The following is a 22789-nucleotide window of genomic DNA, read 5'->3' as shown; positions in this document are numbered from 1 at the left end:
TTACTTTAGAAATAAAAAACCAAAACTTAAAAAAACCAAAGCCTAAAATGCAGGTAATTGCTTAACCTTTGTGCTTGTACCAAACCAGCAAAAACACATTGAAGAGGGGGAATCATAATCATCCAGCTTCAACAGTGAATTCTTAGTTTTTGAACTCTGCACCCTCTAAATTTTTGTTAGCAGTTCAGAGGCACTCTCACTTCCTACTTATGAAATATATACTGTTATGTCCATGAAAAAAATTTTTAAACGATTTGGGATCTGCATATTTTTAGAACCATAGAATTATAATATTGCTATCCTTTCCCTTGATTTGGTACATTGCATTAACATTGCATACAGTAAAAGAATTTTCCTCTCCTAATCCTCTTTGATTGCTGTAACTTGGTTGATAAATGAATTCTGAGAAGAGTAATACATATGTCTCACTTTAAATACCTTAGGTTGGCTTATGTGCAGATGCAAAGGCCAGCTTCCCACATGTAATTGAAATGGAATAAAATGGAATTGAATCTCTCTCTAGTGAGTTAAAACTTCTCCACTTTGTGGGCTGAATTGTTGGCAACTTTCTAGGTTGCTGAGAAACATACCAATAAAAAGTTTGGAGATAAGAAACTTTTGATAGAATAGTCTTAATTTCAATTTTTAATCTCTATTTGTGCAGGCAATAAATACTCTGCTTGGCATCTAATGTACATTCAAGAAATGTTAGTTGTATGACTTCCTATATGTTACATACATAAACCTTTATAGTTTTTATTATAATAAATGAGGACTAGAATTTCTGCTTGCATTGTATAAAATAAGGGTCAAAACATATTTTTTGAAAAAATCCAAATAGTATTTTAGGCTTACAGTCCATACAGTCTCCATCACAAGTAATCACCTCTGCTGTTGTAGCACAAAAGCAGTACATAAACACAACCACTACGTAAATAAATGGGGTGCTCTGTTCTTCTGAAGTTTTATACATGTAAACTGGTGGGAAGCAGGATTTAGCCAATAGGGTCTAGTTTACCCCAACCTAGACTACTTAAAATTGCACACGCAAGTTGAACTACAGAATGTCCACAAAATATGGAGTAAAACCAAAGGAATTTTGCTGTATGTAATTCAAAATGTTAATATATAAAGTTTCTGGACATTTCTGAGTTATTTCTGACTCATTGAAAAACAAACTATACAAATGTTACGTATTACATAATACTTATATTTAACTATTGTCTAGTGTTTAAAATAGCATTAAATTTGTTAAAAGAAAGAATCTTGTATTTCATTGTCCCTGTGATCCAAACATGTGAATACAATTAGGTGTGGAAATTTCCTGCTGACAACTGGGAAGTAACTCCACAACTGGAACTAATTTAAAGCTAAATCCCCATCTCAATCTGTGACTGACTTATCATTTTTATTAAGTTATTAATGGTATTAATTGGTAAAATTGTAAAGATATAAGCTGTATTTCATCAACCTCTAAAAGGGAAATGGGGAGAATGCTATCATGAAAACCTCCAGGGAAGAAAGGGAAAATTTCAAAAATATATATCAGTTAGAGCTCTCAGCTGAGAGGTCACATGTAATTTCGTTAGTGTGATCTTTCAGAGTACTTTGATGCCTCTGTCTTAAAGGCAAGTTGATGTCAGCAAGACCCTCCAATATATTAAAGCAAAAATATTCAGCCTAAATGTCTGAGAGAACAATATCACAAAATTGACATTGCTGGTGAGAGCCTGCCAAATCAAATTTATAAAAAAAGATTATAAAATGTTTTATAAGCAAAGGTCTTTCTACACGCTTAATAATATTTCTGCTAATGGCTTTCCTCTCCTAGAATTCCCCCTTCATCATTTGATTTCTTTCATGTATCACTCATGCCTCTTAGTTCTTCCTAGTTTCTCTCAGATGTTACTCAGTGAATTAGAACCATTTGGCAGGCAGCCGTATACTACCTTGTAACGAAGAGTTGTGATTTTACTTAAGTTCTCTCTCTTAAAGATAGAATTGTTATCTCTGTGTTAGACGAGGTGGATGTGCAAAGCTTACCAGGGTAACTCTCTTAATGGATATGTTTATTTTCCATAACATGAATTGTAGTGACAACTAAATCAATGAACACAACCGCTGACCACTTCTAATAATGCCATGTCCTAAATAGGTATGCTATTGAGCTTACACGTAACGAATCTTTGAATCACTAATTTATGACTCATCGATTCTACCTCCATGTTTTATTGCCACTAGTTAAAGCAGCACGCTTCTTTTTTCAGATGGTGAAACTGAAAAATAGATTTTCAAGAGCAAGGTATACTTGGGAGTGCAAACCAAAGTCAGATCATGGAAGAATCTCTTTGATCCTAATTCCCTGAATCACATACAGGTGTCGGACCTTCTTAGACTCCGCTGATATTAACTAGGTGAGACAAGAGGTGACTTGTAGGACCAGACTTTGCTGTTTCAGTGTCTTTCCTACAGCAGTACTTCGCCCTGTCACAGTGTATAAAAAGCCCTCAGAGAACAATAGCATGAGCATTCCTTGTGCTTTATGCACAGCAGAGACAACAAGAAATGATTAGTTTATTTTGTAAATGTAATTTAGAAGGTTTGTACACTATGTGCACATATCCTTTCCTGAAAGTCACAGTAAAGTATTACGTTTCTTTCAAGCCCAACTAAATACAGCTTTTGCTGAAATTCAGTTGAGAAGTGTAGATGCATAAGAATCAAACATGTTAGAGGGAAGGCCCACACTTAGTTAATTTATGGGGGTAGTTTAGACTTGCAGGGTTACATGGGTGAATAAAAACTTATCCAGATGCTGAAGTCTACCTTTAACCCTATTTTCCCCTGCTCACAAATAATATACCAGGATGTAAATAATACAATCGTGTGTACAATAGGGCAGGTGCGGTGGCTCACTCCTGTGATCCCAACACTTTGGGAGGCCGAGGCGGGTGGATCACTTGAGGCATGAAGTTCAAGACCAGCCTGGCCAACATGGCAAAACCCCGTCTCTTCTAAAAATACAAAAATTAGCTGGGTGTGATTATAGGCACATGCCTGTAATCTCAACTACTTGGGAGGCTGAGGCACAAGAATTGCTTGAATCCAGGAGATGGAGGTTGCGGTGAGCTGAGATCATGCTACTGTACTCCAGTCTAGGCAACAGAGCAAGACTCTGTCTCAAAAAAAAGTGTACTATAATATAACATAATGAATAATTTAATATAATGTTGTAATGTAATATAACATAATTAAGACCATTAGATTTGGAATTTAAAAACTGGATTTAAATCCTTATTTCCTCCCTTAGAAACTTTATGTCTTTAATAAATTAACTATAAGCTTCAATTTCCACATTTGTAAAATGTGGATAATAAATGTACCTACCTCATAAAATTACTGTGGGGATTAGAGAAATTACTTATACAATTGCTAGTCCAGAGCCCTGTGCATATTAGGACTGATTTCTAAAAGATCCTTGAATTAGGTCAGACGGAAATACATTTATTAAAAAAAAAAAAATCCCAAACTACTCATATGACCCAATCAAATTGATATGTCAACAATACCAAACATTTGTTAGAAAATGAAAGAAGACATATCTGTGCATTTTAAACAAAGCGAGCTATTTATCCACATCTCTCACGGCTGTCAAAACCAAATTATTTCTGGTTTCTCACTGTCATGTTTTCACCTAAGACCTAATGAGAAAAGAAGAGAAATAAGGGGAGGATGAGGAAAGATAGTCACTATTGGGTCATTTGCTTTATATTACTTTTGATAACAATGTGTAGTATTAAAACATGACAATAGTTGACCCTTGAACAATATGGGTTTCAACTGCATGAGTCCATGTATATGCAAATTTTCTCAATATATTTATTGAAAAAAAACTCAGAGATTTACAAAGATTTGAAAAAACTCAGACAAACCATGTAGCCTAGGAATATTTTAAAATTAACAAAAAAGGATGTCATGTATGCATAGACTATAAGTAGTTACTAGTCTATTTTATCATTTAGTACCATAAAATATATACAAATCTATTATAAAGTTAAAATGTATCAAAACTTACATGAACACTTACAGACCATACAGTTGTCATTGGGAAAAATGTAAACAAATGTAAAGATGCAGTATAACATGGAATACTATGCAACCATAAAAAAGAATGACAGCGTGTACTTTGCAGCACCCTGGCTGTGACTGGAAGCCATTATCCTAAGTGAATTAACATAGAAACAGAAAACCAAATACCACATGTTCTCACTTATAAATGGGAGCTAAACATTGGTTACTCATGGATATGAAAAGGGCAGTAATGGACACTGGGGACTACTAGATGGGAAAGAGAAAAAAGTTGAAAAACTAACTATTGGGTACCATGCTCACTACCTAAGTGATGGGATTATTCATATTCCAAACCTCAGCATCATGTAATATATCCATGTAACAAACTTACACATGTTAATCCCTGAATCTAAAATAAAAGTTGAAATTATTTTTTTAAAATGTAGTGTTCAATGGTAACTGCATAAAGTTAACTGTAGTTTATACTGTTCTATTATAATAACTTTGTAGCCTCCTCTGATTGCTATTGTGATGAGCTTAAGTGTTAAGAGTATCTGCTTAAAACACTCTGATGCTAATCATCTCCACATGAGCAGATCTTTGTGTTTTCAATAAATTATGTTATTGCAGTAAATGACAATCTTGCAGTTCTCACATATTTTTATGGTGCTTAGTGCAATATTGTAAAACTTGAATAACTTGATGGTACCCATACAAAGTGACACTAGTGATGCTGGAAGTGCTCCTCAAAAGCAGAGAAAAGTCATAACATTACAAGAAAATGTTCAACTTCTTGATATGTATGATAGACTGAGGTCTACAGTCACAATTGCCTGCCATTTCAAGACAAATAAGTGTAAGGACCATTGTAAAATATATATTTATATAAAGCTGTCACTGCAGTTGCACCAGCAGGCATGAACCTTGCACTTACTGTGATATACATTTTTATCTTGTATGGAAAATGCAGTTTTTATGTGAGCGCAGGATTGCTATAAGAAAGCATACGTATTAACTCTAATATAATTCAAGAAAAATATAAAGTCATTATATGACAATTTAAAGCAAAAGGAAAGTGAAGGATCTAAAGCTGGAGAATTTAATGCCAGCAAAGGATGGTTTGATAATTTTAGATAAAGGTTTGGCTTTAAAAAAAAAAATTAAGGTAACGTGAGAAGCACTTCTGCTGACTAAGATACAGCAGATATTTTCAGATGTCATTAAGAAAATCAGTGAGGAGGAAGGATAATTATGTGAATACATTTTTAATGCAGACAAAACGGCTCTATTCGGGGTAAGGGGAGCCTCAAAGGACATTTAATTAGGAAGGAAGAGAAGTAGGCACCAGAGTTGAGGCAGGAAAGTATAGGCTAACTCTACTGTTTTGTGAAAACACAGGCTTCTGATGAGGACTGCCCTTATCCATAAAATAGCTAATCCCCTAAACCCCAAGCCTTGAGGAAAAAGATAAATATCATCTGCCAGTCTTTTGCTTATACAACAAGAAGGCCTCAAGAGGAGAACCTTTTTCTGGATTGGTTCTATTGATCCTTTGTCCCTGAAGTCAGGAAATACCTTGCCAGTAAGGGATGGCCTTTTAAAGTTCTTTTGATATTGGACATGGCCCCTGACCACCCGGAACTCTATGAGTTCAACAATGAAGGCATAGAAGTGGTCTACTTGCCTCTAAACACAACATCTGTAATTCAGCCTCTACATCAGGAATCATAAAGACCTTTAAGGCTCATTATACACAGTACTCTATGGAAAAAAAGTTGTCAATCTATTACAGCGAACCCCAAAAGAAAAAACACCATGAAAATCTGGAAGGATTACACCATTGAAGATGCCGTTGTTGTTATAGAAAAATCCATAAAAGCCATCAAGACTCAAACAATAAATTCCTACTGGGAAAAAGAAAAAAACAAAACACAAAACTGTGTCTAGATGCTGTGCATGATCTCAGAGGATTTAGAACAGAACCAATCAAGGAAATAATGAAAGAGACTGTAGATATGGCAAAGTTAAAAAGTAGGGGATGGAAGCTTTCAAAATATATGTCTTAGAGAAATTCAAAAGCTAATAGACACCAAACCACACCAGAGGAATTCACAGAAGATGAACTGATGGAGATGAGTGTTTACAATCCAGCGCCAGATGGTGAAGAAAAAGATGACAAGAAACAGTGCCAGAAAATTAACTGACATTAGGCAATCTGTCAGAAGAGTCCCAATTATTGATGACTGCTTTTGACTTCTTTTATGACTTGGATCTTTCTATGATATGGACACTGAAACTAAAGCAAATGGTGGAAGAAGGTTTGGTACCATGTAGAAATATTTTTAGAGAACTGAAAAAGCAAAATGATAGACAGGAATTATGATATGTTTCTGTAAAGTTACACCAAGTGTGCCTGCCTCTTCTGCCTCCTCTGTCAACTGTTACACCTTTTCCATTGCTGTCACCCCTGAGATATCACGACCAACCCCTCTTCTTTCTCCTCCTTCTTAGCCTACTCAATGGGGAAACCACAAGGATGAAGACTTTATATGATTCACTTCCACTCCATAAACAATAAATATATTTTCTATTTTTTATAATTTTCTTAATAACCTTTTCTCTAGCTTGTTTTAAGAACACAATATATAATACATATGACACAAAAAATATGCGTTAGTCAAATATTTATGTTATTGGTAAGGCTTCTGGTCAACAGTAGGTCATTAGTAAAGTTTTGGGGGAGTCGAAAGTTATACGTGAATTTTTGACTGCACAGGAGTCAGTACCCTTAACCCCCATGTTGTTCAAAGATCAACTGAAGTTCTGTTTAAGCAGGAAAAAAAAATTCTCAAAATTCTAAACCAAAACATAGAGGATACATTTCACTTCTTGGCAAAACAAGATACCCATTTTTAAAAATCTGCAAAGTATTTCCCATACTTAAACTGATGCCTGATCTCCCTTTAAAAAACCACCTTTGCAATGCTTAATAGATATTAAGTATTATAAAATATTCACAGTAATATTTTCCTACCCCTGTAACTTTTACCGTAAAATAGAATATTTTGAAATTCAACTAGCCTCATACGTAAAGGCATTTAATTTTGGTTTAAAGGACTTATTTCGTACAAACAATAGCATGGATCGAACATGCATCTACCTTCCATTGAGTTGCATGAATTAATTACAGAACTACTGCCTACTACTATTGAAGTCTCTAAAATATGTCTCATGAATCATTAGCAATTTCTTTCAAGTATTTGTGATTTTAGAATTGCTTCTATCTCATTTCTTCCTATTCTTTAGCTCTGTAATTTTGTCACTCCTTGATATAAGAGAACACTATTGTTACTCTTGAAGATACCTAAAAGAGGAGAAAACACCAGAAACAATGACAAAAACTCTAAGAAGCTACTATGCTGGCTCTATAAAAATAATCTTATTTTACTCAAATATTTTAGAGTTATATTTGTAACATTACCATTCCATGTATGTAGATTTCTTCCTGGAACTTCTATTTACCGAGGGCCTAGCAGGCAGAACACTGAGATGGACGGGCAGTTAGAGACAGTACGGTGACTCACTTAGGCCCATGCTTGGTACCCACATTTTAGCTAACTTCAGTTAACACCCTCCTCTCCCAACCTAATTCCAGTTTGAATTCAAGACTTAACTTACATTTTACCTTTTCCTTGAAAGCATGGCTCACCCTTCTCTACTCCCCTATAATATTCTTTACAAAACGGTAGCATGCCACTTAAGACAGTTTCATCATCAACTGTTCCTGGACTAGTATCCCAGAAAATAAAAGCTCCTGGAGAACAGAGTAAGACAAGCGTCTTCTAATTCTTGGTCCCAAGCACAGTGCCTGGCACACAGCTCAAGTTTATGAACAGACAAATTAATGAATGAGTTAGGAAGCTTCAGTAACTAATAAGATTAACATGGTATACATATATATAACAGAAACAGACATTCATGGACATTGCTACTTTCTTTTAGTAACATTTCATCTTTTCACAATTTTATTTTAAAAGGTTGTCCTAGGGCAGAAACTTTAGCATTTATCAACTTCATGATAACTGTAAAATCAATAACCAATATTTTCAGAGCACTCATAAAAATGAGGTTAACAAAAAAGAAAAAAAAAATGAGGATGGCCAGTCAGAAAAGAGAAACTGAAAGAAAATGAGTTCTGTTCTACCTCAGTTAATGGTAATATATGTCTCCAGTGAATTCCCTTCCGTCTAAGCCAAGGCTCTCCCTTTGTCATTGTGATTACTAAACGCATGATAGTCTGCTGGTTAACTGATGATTCTGACACAGCACACACACAAGCATTGTTAATCCTTTACTCCTAAAGCCTTTCCCAGTGTACACAGTGAACACTGAGGTTTTGTCATCTGGGAATATTTTTAGTTTCTTCTATTTCCTATTTGTATTCAATGTTAGAAGGATTTACTCCTGTTGGGCATCGCCGACCTGTTTCTAGATTGTCCCCAAGTCTCCATTAGAAATACTACTAACTATGAGGAACATTAAGATTGAGATTCTATAGTTTTATAATTGTTAATTGAAATGAATTTCCCCAAAATTAATCTAATAGGTCATTCCTAAAGAATTCCTTATGCACCTATGTAAAGACAACTCTCTGAGTGTTGGAAAAGAAAGTAGAAAACATGCTTTGTTAATGCCTTGTTACCTCAAGGAGTTTATATTCTTATTTTATAGTGTTTCTGTGAGTTGTAAAATTGTAAATTGACTACTTTTCTGAGATCAATCCAGATTTACTCTCAATTAACATTATATCCTAGATGAGAACTAATGAAATGTAGATTTTATTTTCATGGAGTAGCCACTTATTTTTCCCTTTGTTTCACTCTCCTGTCTAATGATTCTCAACCTACCTTGAAATTTATGTGACAATGCTCGCTGTTGGACCTCAGCATCTGCTTTCCAAATGCTTCACCACGTGCCCTGATTCTGTGCAAGACAGTGAAAAATTCTTTCTGAGATGTAAGGGATGATCGGCAATTTAAAAATATATATTTTCCTGTGTTCTCACTTTCTTCTGAGAAGTCTTTCATTCTACTTCTGAGTGAGTTGATTGATTTCGAACTAGTTTAAACTCAAGGTCTAGAGCAACAAGCTGAGAAAAAATGATAGAGAGATATTTTTAAAGAGCGTTGGTTTTATCTTCTGATTCATTCAATAGAAAAGCTCTTTTATGGATAAAAGTTCCTTTTTGTAAGCTGTAGTACTCTCAGTTACTACTGGAGTGAAGCATTACAAAAAAAGAAGAAACTGGTGAAACGCTGACAGTTTAATACACATTGAATGTAAAAGATGCAGTGAATGTTGAACAGGAATGATTTGGGCTTTATTTGTGGCATTATTTCTTCCTCTTCCTATCTGTGTATGTGCATGCATGTGTGTTTCCTAATTAGTTCAATAAGTGAAGCAGTAAGCTTTACCTGTGAGTAGTGAGTGTATAACAGATAAATATAGACAAGTTTAAAAAGAAAATCTGACCTTCAATAAAGTTAACAAAAAGGTGAAGTTTTCTCTCCATTCCTGCAATTAGAATACCTCTGCACTACTCTTAAGTAAAATTACGAGCTGGTAAAATGTTAAGAAACTCCTCAAAAGATCTCCTTTACCTCCCTGATGTCTTGAAATCTCATAAAAAACTTTCCACCTTTCCTTTAGGCTTTATTTCTCATATAAATAAAGATATCCCCTGAGAGGGATAGAATATTAAGTTATAAGGCATTTCCCATTCAATATTCATGTTTCTGAGGAGGTCAACTCATAGAATGCTTGGAGAACCTTTCATACAGTAATGCGGACTCTAGTGGAAAAACAAAGATGTTCAATCCGTCAAATATTCTCAATGTAGAAGCACATTACATTTGTTAGAGAGCATGCGATGAGAAATTACAGTAGTCTTTGGGCTCTTTGTATACTGTAGATGGTATACGAACGTGATGGAGAATATGCTTTTTCCCAAAGTACATTTTTCTGCAATAAAGAGCTAATTCTTTGAGACCCATTTATTCCTTATCTTATTTAGTACTGCCCACAACAATTTAAAAAGCCTCAATTTATATACTTGAAACATTTTCTATGTACAGGCATACCTCAAGGATATTGTGGTTCTGGCTCCAGACCACTGCAATAAAGTAAATGTTGCAATAAAGGAAATTACACAATTTTTTGACTTCCTGTACATATAAAAGTTATGTTCACACTATACTCTAGTCTGTAAGTGTATAATAACATTATGTCTAAAAAAATGTGCATGCCTTAATTTAAAAATACATTATTGCTAAAAAATGTCAATGATCATCGGAGGCTTCAGCGAGTTGTAATCTTTTTGCTCGTGAAGAGTCTCACCCTCATGTTGATGGCTGCTGAATAATCAGGGTGGTGGTTGCTGAAGGCTGGGCTGGCTGTGGTAAATTTTTAAAAACTAAGGCAACAGTAAAGTTTTCTGAATTGATTAACTTTTCCTTTCATGAAGGATTCTCTGTTGCATGATACGCTGTTGATAGCATTTTACCCACTTAGTAGAACATCTTTCGAAATTGGAGTCAGTCGTCTCAAATCCTGCCACTGCCTAATCAAGTAAGTTTATGTTATATTCTAAATCTGTTGTTGCCCTTTCAATAATGTTTATAGCATCTTCACCAGGAGAATATTCCATCTCAAGAAGCTACTTTCTTTGCTCATCAATTAGTTTTATAGTGAGATGACAGTAATCTAGTCATTTAGCATGTTTTTTTTCTGAAGTACATTTTTAGCAATAAAGAGCTAACTCTTTGAGACCTACTTTGAGGCTTAGTTCTAATCCTAGTTATCTTGCTATTTCCACCCCATCTGCAGTTACTTCCCCCACTAAAGTCTTGAGCCCCTCAAAGCCATTCATGAAGGTTGGAATCAACTTCTTCCAAACTCTTCTTCCAAAAGGCTGATGTGGATATTTTGACCTCCTCCCATGAATTACAAATGCTCTTAATACCACCTAGAATAGTGAATACTTTCCAGAGGTTTTCAATTTACTTTGTCCAGATCCATCTGAGGAATCACTATGTATGGCAGAAATGGCCTTACAAAATGTATTTCTTAAATAAGAGTTGAAACTCTAAATTACATCTTGATCCATGGGCTGCAGAAAGAATATTGTGTTAGTAAACACGAAAACAACGTTAATTTCCTTGTACATCTCCATCAGAGCTCTTGAGTGTCCAGGTGCATTATCAATGAAGAGTAATATTTTAAAGAATCTTTTCTTTTCTGAGCAGTAGGTCTCAAGAGTAGGCTTAAAAGATTCAGCAAACCATGCTGTAAACAGATGTGCTGTCATCCAGGCTTTGTTTTTCCATTTAGAGAGCACAGGCAGAGTGCATTTAGCATAATTCTTAAGGGATCTAGAATTTTCCAAACGGGAAATGAGAACTAGCTTCAACTTAAAATCAAAAGTTACATTAGCTAGCATCAGCCTGTCCTTTGAAGATTTGGAGCCCGGCACTGACTTCTCTCTAGCTATGAAAGTCCTAGTTGGCATCTTCTTCCAATAGAAGGCTCTTTCCTCTGCATTGAAAATTTGCCGTTAACCTAGCCACCTTCATCAATATTGTAGCCAGATCTTCTACATAACTTGCTGAAGCTTCTCCATCAGCCTTTCACCTTGCACTTTTATGTTACGGAGACAGGTTATTTCCTTAAACCCCATGAACCAGCTTCTGCTAGCTTCAAACTTCTCTGCAGCTTCCTCACCTCTCTCAGCCTTCACAAAATTAAAGAGATTTTGGGCTTTGCTTGGATTAAGCTTTGCCTTAAGAGAATGTTGTGGCTGGCTTGATCTTCTATCTTCCAGACCACTAAAACTCTCCCATATTAGCAATAAAGCTGTTTTTCTTATCATTTGTGTGTTCGCTGGAGTAGCACTTTTCACTTCCTTCAAGAACTTTTCCTTTGCATTCACCATGTGTATAACTGTTTGACACAAGGAGCTCAGCTTTTGGTCCGTCTCAGTTTTGGGCATGCCTTCCTCACTAAGATTAATCATTTCTACCTTTTTATTTAAAGTGAGAGATGCGTGACACTTTCTTTCACTTGAACACTTTTCAGGGGCTATTGTAAGACTGTTAATTATTCTAATTTCAAAACTGTTGTGTCTCAGAGAATATGGAGGCCTGAGAAGAGGATGGGAGATGGGGGAACAGCTAGTCAGTGGAGCAGTCAGAACACATAAAGCAATTATTGATTAAGTCCACCATCTTACACAGGTATGGTTCATGATGCCCTAAAATTATTTTAAAAGTCACATCAAAGATCACTGACCACAGATCATCATAACAGATATCATAATAATGAAAAGTTTGAAGCATTATAAGAATGACCAACCTGTGACACACGGACAAAAAAGTGACCACATACTATTGGGAAAATTGTGCCAGTAGACTTTCTTGATTCAGGGTCACCGCAAACCTTCAATTTCTAAAAAATGCAGTATCTGTGAAGTGCAGTCAAATGAACCACAATAAAATGATGTAGGCCTGTATCAATATTTTTCTATTCTTTATGATCGCCCATACAGGTATCAGATCTCATGGAATTCAAGTGCTTGCAGCGAAATGACTATCACTGTTACTTAGGTCACATTGTCCCTGAACATGGACATAAAAGCTTAATTTACACTTTTTTCATTAGTGACCCCCTGTGCTTGAGAGGGCTTCCTATCAAAGATGTTGCTTTACAGAGCATCCACCACCATCACCACTATCCTCTTCCCCTGATTTTAAAATTCTTACCTCTTAATCAAAGCCCGTCGGAGGCCTTTTAAGACAATAATTCTTGTAGAATATAGAGGAAATAGTGTTGACTTCCTTAAATTCAACAAAGACTTTTTTCTTTTCCTACTATTTTTGTGTTAGAATTACCAAGGCGTTTTTTTTTGTTGTTGTTTTTTTGTTTTTTTTTTTTGGACAGAGTCTCACTCTTCTCACCCAGGCTGGAGTGCAGTGGCACAGTCTCAGCTCACCGTAACCTCCGCCTCCCATGTTCAAAATGATTCTCCTGCCTCAGCCACTTGAGTAGCTGGGATTATAGGCACGCACCACCATGCCCAGCTAATTTTTGTATTTTTAGTAGAAACGGGGTTTCACCATGTTGGCCAGGCTGGTCTCAAATTCCTGACCTCAGGTGATCCGCCTGCCTCAGCCTCCCAAAGTGCTGGGATTATAGGCATGAGCCACCGTGCCCCACCCAGGCTCTTTTTAAGAAATATTACCTATTGAAGGTTCTAATACTATGCATTCTTTCTGTATAAACTAGACCTTCTATCCAATCAATCTCTATTCCTTTACCCTGTTTTACTTTTTCTGTGTAGTATTTATTACCACTTGAAATTATATCACACAGCTGGGTGTGGTGGCTTATGCCTGTAATCCCAGCACTTTGGAAGGCTGAGGCAGGCAGATTGCTTGAGTTCAGGAGTTCAAGAGCAGCCTGGCCAACATGGTGAAACTCATCTATACTAAAAATACAAAAATTAGTTGGGCGTGTTGGTCATGCCCATAATCCCAACTACTGGGAAAGCTGAGGCATGAGAATCACTTGAACCCAGGAGGCAGAGCTTACAGTAAGCCAAGATCATGCCATTGTACTCCAGCCTGGACAAGAGTGAGATTCTGTCTCAAAGAAAAAAAAAAAAGAAAAAGAAAGAAAATGTATCTCACATTTATTTTTGTATTGTCCATCTTCCTGCACTAGAATATAAGCTCCATGAGGGGTGGAGACCTTGTTTCATTTACTGATTTTTCCTCAGCACCTAGAACCATTCCTAACCTAGGCCATCATAAACACTCAATAAATATGTGTTAAATGATAAGCTCAAGCGATTTAGTAGTTAGTCTCAGTTTCAGATACTACTTAGTTCTTCATCACATCATACAGGGAGCCTGTGTTACAAACGGGACCATATGATAGGCCACAGGCCTATTGGGACTGAATGAAGGTTTAGAAGCAATGATTGGGGCCTGCTGTCATTGAAGACAACGGAATATGTATTTAGATTTTTCTTGGTAATCACTAAGCTCCTTTGCATTTTAGAGTTACAATTATTTTATCGATAAAAATAATCCATTGGTCTTAATTTAGGCTAGCTTGTAGCTAATGACTTAAAGGTGAAACTGTTCATTGCCTATTATCAAGTACCTTAGCATATTTACATCTTTATGTGTTGACATCTGAAAAACTGGGGTATCATTATAAAGGATATTTCATAGGCTGCAGGGTTTTGAAGTGAGCACCATTAAAAATATAAAACCACAGAGAGGGTTTATCATTTACAGTAAAAAAGTGTGAGCATATGAATTCCTCACGAATCTGTGACTGCAGGGATGTGCCAACCACAATTGTGGCAGCAATGACTGAAATGCTGTACAGCATTCTTAGAACACCTCCCAGCCCTGCTCTCTGCAATGGTCCATAGTGTACAACAAGAAAACAGGGACCACAACAGCCAGAGGGAAGGGGATGTTTTCAAGAAAAATGAGACATTTTATGCACGGAAGGTGTTATCTGCATAATTGGGTAGAAAGTAGCAAATGTTTTAAACAGTTCATTTTGATCATTATTGTCAATTTTGTTTTGTTTTGTTTATTCAGAGAAAAGACACAAACTAGAGATTTAAAGCAAAAGATGTTTTTGTTTAAAACTGACTCTAAATCTTAGAAATGTGCTTGGAAAATTGTTTCTAAAAACATGAAAGTGCAAAGGGACTACCATAACATGTATACTAATCCTAGTCGACTAAATATACTTACTGAGCTCCACAGGCATTAGAAGCCTCCTCTACATTTCCATGTCACTTACTTCCTGCCAAAACCAGGTACCATGGGATGAGGAAAAGGGAAGCGCTAAACACAATGGTTTAAAAAAGGAACACGGTTCTAAATTAGAGGTTGCATCAAATGGTCTTCTTAAAATATATGATGAGTAGGTAATTTCTAAGACACAAAAACTTTTCTATACTATTAAAATAACAACACTTTTAGTGTGGTTAATACAAATGAACAGGAATATGTCAGTTCTATTATTTGTAATTCAATGAAGCAGCAACACCTAACAGATAGAAAGCACTGTAGTGGGCGTTGAATAGCTGAATTCTAACAACATATGACTTCTTTTAATCATTTCACGTGTTCGTGTTTTAGCATCTCTTTTTTAAAGGTAGAGAAGATAAACCTGTTCTAAGAATAATCTGGGAATACACTAAAATGACAAAGGTTGCACCTCTGATATTTTAAGTATTATTGATCTTGATTACATAGCCACAGACAATATAATTTAACCTGGATATGTCATGCAAGAGACTAATAAAACATCTAAGAATTAAATAAATCAATCTTTGATTTTTCAACTCCATCAAATATAAAAGATACAACTATAATGTAAACTCTCTTAAAAGGTAGCCTAAGTTTAAGTGTATTCTATATGTTATATAATGATAGAGAAACGCACATATTGCTTCCTTCATTCTTTTACTATCCTTTCTACTTTCTTGCCAAAGTGGAAAGTCTGGTGTTAATTTATAGCATGAATCAGAAGTGTTAGAGAAGAAAGAAAACTAACTTTTGGTGAGTGCCAGCCACTGCTGGTGTATGATTTATTTAAGTTAAATTACTTGATCTTCATAGTAATCTTATGAGTCAAGAGATTTTACTGTTGAGAAAATAAAGGTCATACTCTATTTTTGCCCAGTGTCATACAGCTAGTAAGCATCAGGACCAGCATTTTAAACCCTTATTTGAACCCTTATTTGCCTGTCTCTAAAGCTTCGACTCTTTCTATCACCTTCAACCTTTTTCTAAGGATTTCATAAACTCATTCACATTTTCCCAGCAAGGTCATTCCTGGAAAAAGGAACAATCTTTTTCTCTTCTCATGTCGCTCTTCTGCTTCCACGATTTTCAGGTGGTTAGTCTGTTAGTTTCTAACAAAGGAATTTATGCTGAGTTGTTTATAAAATGACAGCTCAGTTAAATACTACTGCCAGGGTCTTCACATTTTAAAGAGAAACTCTGGAAAGTATTTCATTCATTCATACTTCAAACAGACACTGGGTACTTGCTACTTGCAAACGTTAGCTATAGGAAGCTGAAAACTGAATACAACACATACATACTCTCTCTGCCCTCAAAGAGACTACAGTCTATCTCGGTGGAGGAAATGGTGATTCTAAGTAAATGAAATACCACCGTAGCACAGTGCAAAGTTCTCAAATGTGAACTCCAGACCAGCAGCATCAGCATTATCTAGGAACTTATTAAAATGCAAATTTCTGGCCCTACTTTATAGGTGTTGAATCAAGAACTTTGGGACTGGGACCCAGTAACCTGTATTTTAACAAGCTTTGAGTAATTCTGATGCAAACTAAAGTTTGAGAACCGTTGATGTGGTGTGGAAGGTATAGGTGCCGGATTCAGATTCATTGGCTTCGACTCTTGCTCTACCAATCTTCTGATTGTAGCGCTCTAGGCAAGTTACTTGAATTCCATGTGTCTGTTTTCTTTTCTGTAAATTGAGGATGATGATAATGATAGCGCCTACCTGATAGGATCATCATAAGGATTATATTGGTTAATAGATGCTAATCACTAGAATAGTGCCTGACATATTGTAAACACTCAATAAATGTGCTTTGGTTTTTTTATGAGGCATAGATAATTGTTGAGAATACCATGTTTTGTTTAAGACCCAAATAACTCTTGAAACTATTCAAATACTCTGAAAAACCTAAAATGTAGTTATTTAATAATTAGAAGATGTTTAAATGAATGGTGCAATTTCTTAACTAAAGACATGAGTGTTTCAGGTAGAAATGTGCAGTATTTATACCCTGCTTGTCAAAAAATCAATAATTTTTTTTAGTAAAGATCTGTTGGCAGCTTATTAGCTATCATGTGTCGGTAGGTACTTATTGTATTATTGCTTCTTAGGACTCAAATTGACCAGCAGCAATTAACTGTATCTCTAAGTATGATGTTATTTATTTAGTACTTGCTTAATAATATTGCAGTGTTTTTTTAATTGTAAGAATGATAATTTCTCGGGAGAGACACCTGGTCCTTCAAGGACAATTACTTGGTTTGAGATTCTCCACAATTTGAGAATGTAAATTGTTCTGCTCTGTCTTGAATGTTTACCTGTTTTACCAGAAAACGTATAAAGCCTCCTTTAAGAATCAAGAAAGTAACATCACAACCAGAAAACAGATTTCCTCGCTTCGGCTTAGTGTCACTTTCTGCTTTCCATGAATTGGGGTAACAAGAGCATCCCTCTGTGCTCCCTGCTCCTCCAAGTCTGCCAAGCAATTAGCATCTCTTAACGTTTCCAGGTAGCTGCCTAATGAAATGCTTGTTTCTCCAGAAAGCCGTTTTGCATATAAAACTGTCTGATCCTCTGAAAGTAACAAAGGTATTTTCCGTCCAAAAGACACCCTGACATTTGCCAAAACAAATGTTCAGATATTTTAAAATTTCATCCAAAATTTACATTAGGCCTGTCTATAGAGTATCAGTTAAGGCGGGTGACCATTAAAAAATTAAATAGGATCTACAAAAATTTTTCCTCACTTTCAAAACCTCTTCATTCTGTAGTTCTTTCAGCATATTATGAATTCCCAGGTACATTTCTTCATTTGCTTTCTGAAATGGTTCCTTAGAGGAAAATCTGAACCGTGAAGAAGATGTAAACGAGAAAAAAAAAAATGTGCCATTTAAGCCTTTTCCAGCTGTTCTTATGTCTGTCTTTTTAGTGAGTAGATCTGTGCCTTGTTCCTTGGGTTTGTGAAGATGAACAGATTTCTGCCCACTCTTAAGGAAGATTCTTTTCTAAGTGTTTAGAGTTCCATTTTCAGGACACAAGTTCAATTCCCTTATCTTCTTGTTTATGCATACCAGCCTAGAAAGGTGGAGGGCTTAACTACAAGAAAACACAAGTCACTGCAGCAGGAAGACGCAGCATTCTGTGACTGCATGCATAATTAAGCTAAAAGCTTTGGGCTTAACCTCTTTTCATTAGCTTCATGTGTACTTGCAAATTTTTGCAAAATATGGCCAAGATGAGAATTTGTTCGAGGTTAGGACACAGAATCATTCAGTATAGTGATTGCCAGGATGTATTAAGGTTGTAGAGAGCATGTCTTGACAACTGATAACGCTGGAGTTATAGTCAAGGCCCAGAACCAGGAATAATCTGATCTTTGGAGAAGGTTAAAAAGACAGAACTATTCCTAGTGTCAGTACAAGAGCAATAGGATGGTCCTAGGATCGGAGTAAAGAGATCTGTCTCATAGTCTCTGCTGTAATCAGACTATGCCACGTTCAGAGTCAGATGGAACATTTTCCCAATTCCCTACCTGCTCACAGATACCAATCATGTCACACACACAGGGCCAAGTAAAGTGAATTATGCTGTAACTTCTAACACAGAGGTTTTTTGAGCTGCATGCTCCAAAGGTAAAGAGACCTCAAGAGAAACCAAAAATCTTAAAAGAAAGCGAGAGAGGGAGAGAAACTAATCATGAAATGGATCAAGATTGAATATGAATCCCAGTATCTTCAGTTCTATGACAAATGATATTTGTGCTTGAACCAGATTGGATTGTGTTTTAAGTGACAGAAGACAATAAATAGGAATTGTAGAGTTTTAATGTAAAAAAGAAAAAGAAAAAAAACTTCAGACTAACCACTGTTCTCTTGATTTAATGCATTCAGAAGAAGAAATTGATTTTCTGATTTTTATCCTGCTATAGAAAAAAATCTAAAGACATAATGTCTCTACATAGCAACATAGGAGTACATTATACACCACACACACACACACACACACACACACACATACACAAGACTGTCTTGATTTTGTCCTTTTCAAATGAACTAAAAGATTCAGATCTTATCAAAAGGTCTTGGGACTTTTGCTACTACACAAAAACCTGACATACAATTTGCTCAAAATGTCTCAGTTGGAAATTTACTTGAACTCTATTGGTTTGTATTGAATAGAATATTCCCAAGTGGTTGTAATCTTTGCAATGGCTCAATCTGGAATCTTAGGAAGTAAATTCCAAGAGCAGAGAAACTTAGGATGATAGTAAGAGAAATAAAGGTACTGTCTGCTTTATCTAAAAGTCATTATTTACTAGGAGTTAACTATGTTGATACTCTCTTACAACATCACCACTGTCTGAGCCTTCTTAAAATTTAGAAAGAAAAAGGCAACAACTGGTAATTAAATCACCATGTTACATAAAAGATTGTGTTACATGTAAACAAATCCCTCCCCCAACTCCAAAGTAGCACATTATGTGAGAGCCTCATATAGACTGATAGAAATCTCTCACATGTTTCAAGTATTCTTCATATCCATGCAGGTTATTCCAGTAGATATTTTATATAACAGTAGAAAAAAGATTGAAAATTTCTAGATCTTTTTGAACCATGAGGAGTTTTTTTTTTCTATGTATTTAAGTTTATAATTACTAAGTCATACAGGAGGAATAATTGTAAGACCTAACTTATTTTTTCTTACCGTAGTTCTAAACTACATCACATATATCATATTTTTAGCAACTTAAGTATGTCTGCAGGTACCAAAACTACCAGTGGATTTATCTAAACCATTAAATAATCAGTCCCTCAAGTCAAATAGTGAGTCACACAGATCGATATTGATTAGTCAATTTAGTCAAAATAGTCCATCTGGAACATAAAAACACAACCCAAAAATAAAGACAGAGGAGGAAAACGAGGAAGAAAATATTATCCCACATGACTCTGGCATTGTGTACTTCCAAATATTTTATTTTTGATTCGTATTTTAATATGGTTTTAGAGAAAACGGACATACAGCAAGCTAAAGATTCCTAACAAGAAATCCATTTGTGCAAAAAATATTTAAAGATGAACTGATACAAGGTCTGGGATTTGTTTCAAAATAATCCCGTGTCGGTGTGTATGAGCTAGACAGTGGGCAGAGGTTAGTTAGGTATGCTGAGAGGGGAGGGTGACCATGTAATTCAAAATCCAAAAATAGAACACATTTGAAAAATAAATGGAGGGTTAAGATCATTAACAGTCATGGCTTGGTTTAAACAGGAAGTGTGGTCAGCATAAGCGTACTGGAAATAAGGCAAGAATTGAAAATTGTAGCGCCTTTCCCATATTACCAATCTAATAGGTCCATAGGGAACTCATTATACTATTCTCTTAAATTTGCATGTGTTTGGAAATTTTTCGCAATAAAAATTCTGTAGCATAAAGAACATTGAACATTTGTCATTAACAGCTATATAACGTCAATCCAATCCTTTTTTTGTATTGATTTGGTTGGCTCCATAGGATGGCAAAGGTCTCTTCACTTTCTAAAATTCTGAAATTCAACAATAAGGAAATTCAAGTCCAACTTTGATTAGAAATAAATATGAAAAACAGATGGGAAGGCTTATTCAATAATGCCATCTTATGCAGATTTTAAGGGCATTCTGAAAAAAAAGAAATGTGGAGTAGTTAAATTAGTGTTCTGTAGAATGACATCACTAATGTGAATCACAGAGAGAAGAAAAGAAGTACAAGTTTGCATTCTAAGATTTCTGTCTTCCTGAGTAAACAATAGTGCTGTGAATCCAGTACCAACAGAGCAAGCAGCAATGATAGAATACAACACAGAATCAGTTACACTGCATTTACGAATCAACGATGAAAACCAACAAGAGCAATGCAGGCACAGCTCTCAAGGGCTGCCTCTGCCAGGTGTCATCATCAATATGGATCTCTACTGCTCTTTCCATCCTAGGGTGATCCATATTGATTGTAGAGGCCAGCAGAATCCAAATCCATAGGCTCCATCTATTGTGCTGTGGTCCATTTTTCTCCAGCTATGATCATGAGTATCACTAATCAACCTTGGTGTTTTATTATTTCTTGTATTGTAGATCATCTTTGTATCAATGGCTCATTCATATATATAATTACATGAATTCATTCAGTCATCCTGAAGGGACTATTAGCAGAAAGAATACTATTTGGGAAAGTAAGTTTATATAAAGTTTTACTTCAAGTTCTGGTGCCTCCACAATGTGGAAATAGGCCATATACTCAAAATAAAACCATTTACAATCATTCAGGTAAATGAATGATCATTTCTAGGTTATCATTTAATCTACATAAAAATGATATAAGACTCTAGATATAAGGTAGTACTATTATTATCGTCTCCAATTCACTGATGAAAAATTTAGGCACAGAGGGTTTAACAGATTGTCACTAATAAGTTGCTAATAGTCATCTAGCTTCCCAAGACATCGTGACTCCTATACTCAACACCTTTTTCGCAAGGAAGCATTTTCAAATGAGTAGTTATGGCAAGATGTACCAAAAGAGACCCAAAATTAGAAAGGCTGCATGCTATACTTACATTGACCATATGTTGCCTCCCCCAAAATATTAAACTTCTTCCTTTCTTTAAAAATAAAGTGAAAAATTAGTTCTACACTTCCAAGAAGATGGGGTCAGTCGCCAACTTTAGATAGTACATTTGTATTAATCTAAAGCAGGGGCTGACAAACTCTGGCCCTCAGGTCAAATACAGCCACTGCTTGTTTTTGCAAAAAGAAACTTACAGAGATACAGCCATATCCATTTATCATAGTCTGTGAATGTATGTATGCTACAATGAGTAGTTGCAGTATGAATTATCTGCCACACAAAGCCTGAACTATCACCTTTTGGTTCTTTACAGAGAAAGTTTCCCAGACTCTAGTATAAGCCAATCATAGTGATTCCACTTACTCTGATTGGTTTAAATAAAGGCAGGCAATATTTTCCATGCCAATGAGACACCTGGGAAAGTCTATTGTGTCTGTTGGGCCTAGGGGCCTGGGGAGAAAGGAAAATAAGGAAATCTTTGCTCTTTCAGCCTTTGAACATTGCTATATGAGGATATGATACAAGGGCTTTGTCATGGGTTAAACTGTGTTATCCTAAAAATATGTTGAAACATTAACTCTCATACCTCAGAATATAACTTTATTTGGAAACAGGATCATTGCACATGTAGTTAGTTAAGATGAGGCCATATTGGAGTAAGATTGGCCCCTGATCCAATATGACTAGTTACCTTATAAGAAGATGGTCATGTAAAGACAGACACAAGGAGAACGTCATAGGCGGATGAAGGCAGAAATTGAAATGATGCATCTACAAGGCATGGAATGCCAACAAACCAGTAGAAGCTAGGAGGGAAACATGAAACAGATTCTTCACATATCTCACAGAAGGAGCCAACTCAGCCCACACCTTGACTTCAGACTTCCCATCTCCAGAACTGTGAAACAACAAATTTCTCTTGTCTTAATTACCCAGTTTGTGGTACTTTGTTAGCAGACCTAGTAAATTAATACAAGGTTGTTGCAGCAAACCTATATTTCTAAGGGGTGTAACCTGAGGACATGGGACAATACACTGAGGATGACAGGACACACATGGAGGGATGGTACAAACCTAAGTCACTGAGGATAATGTTGACCCACTGAGTTAACAAATCCTAAAATGACATCTCTGAATTCCTATCTGGGATAATAAATTACCTTATCATTTAAGAAATTTTGCACATTGTTCTCTGTTGCTTGCAACCAAGGCATCATAAATTA

This window comes from Mandrillus leucophaeus, unplaced genomic scaffold (assembly GCF_000951045.1).
Source record: "Mandrillus leucophaeus isolate KB7577 unplaced genomic scaffold, Mleu.le_1.0 Scaffold102, whole genome shotgun sequence".
NCBI lineage: Eukaryota > Metazoa > Chordata > Mammalia > Primates > Cercopithecidae > Mandrillus > Mandrillus leucophaeus.
Note: the sequence above shows the minus strand (reverse complement) of the source record.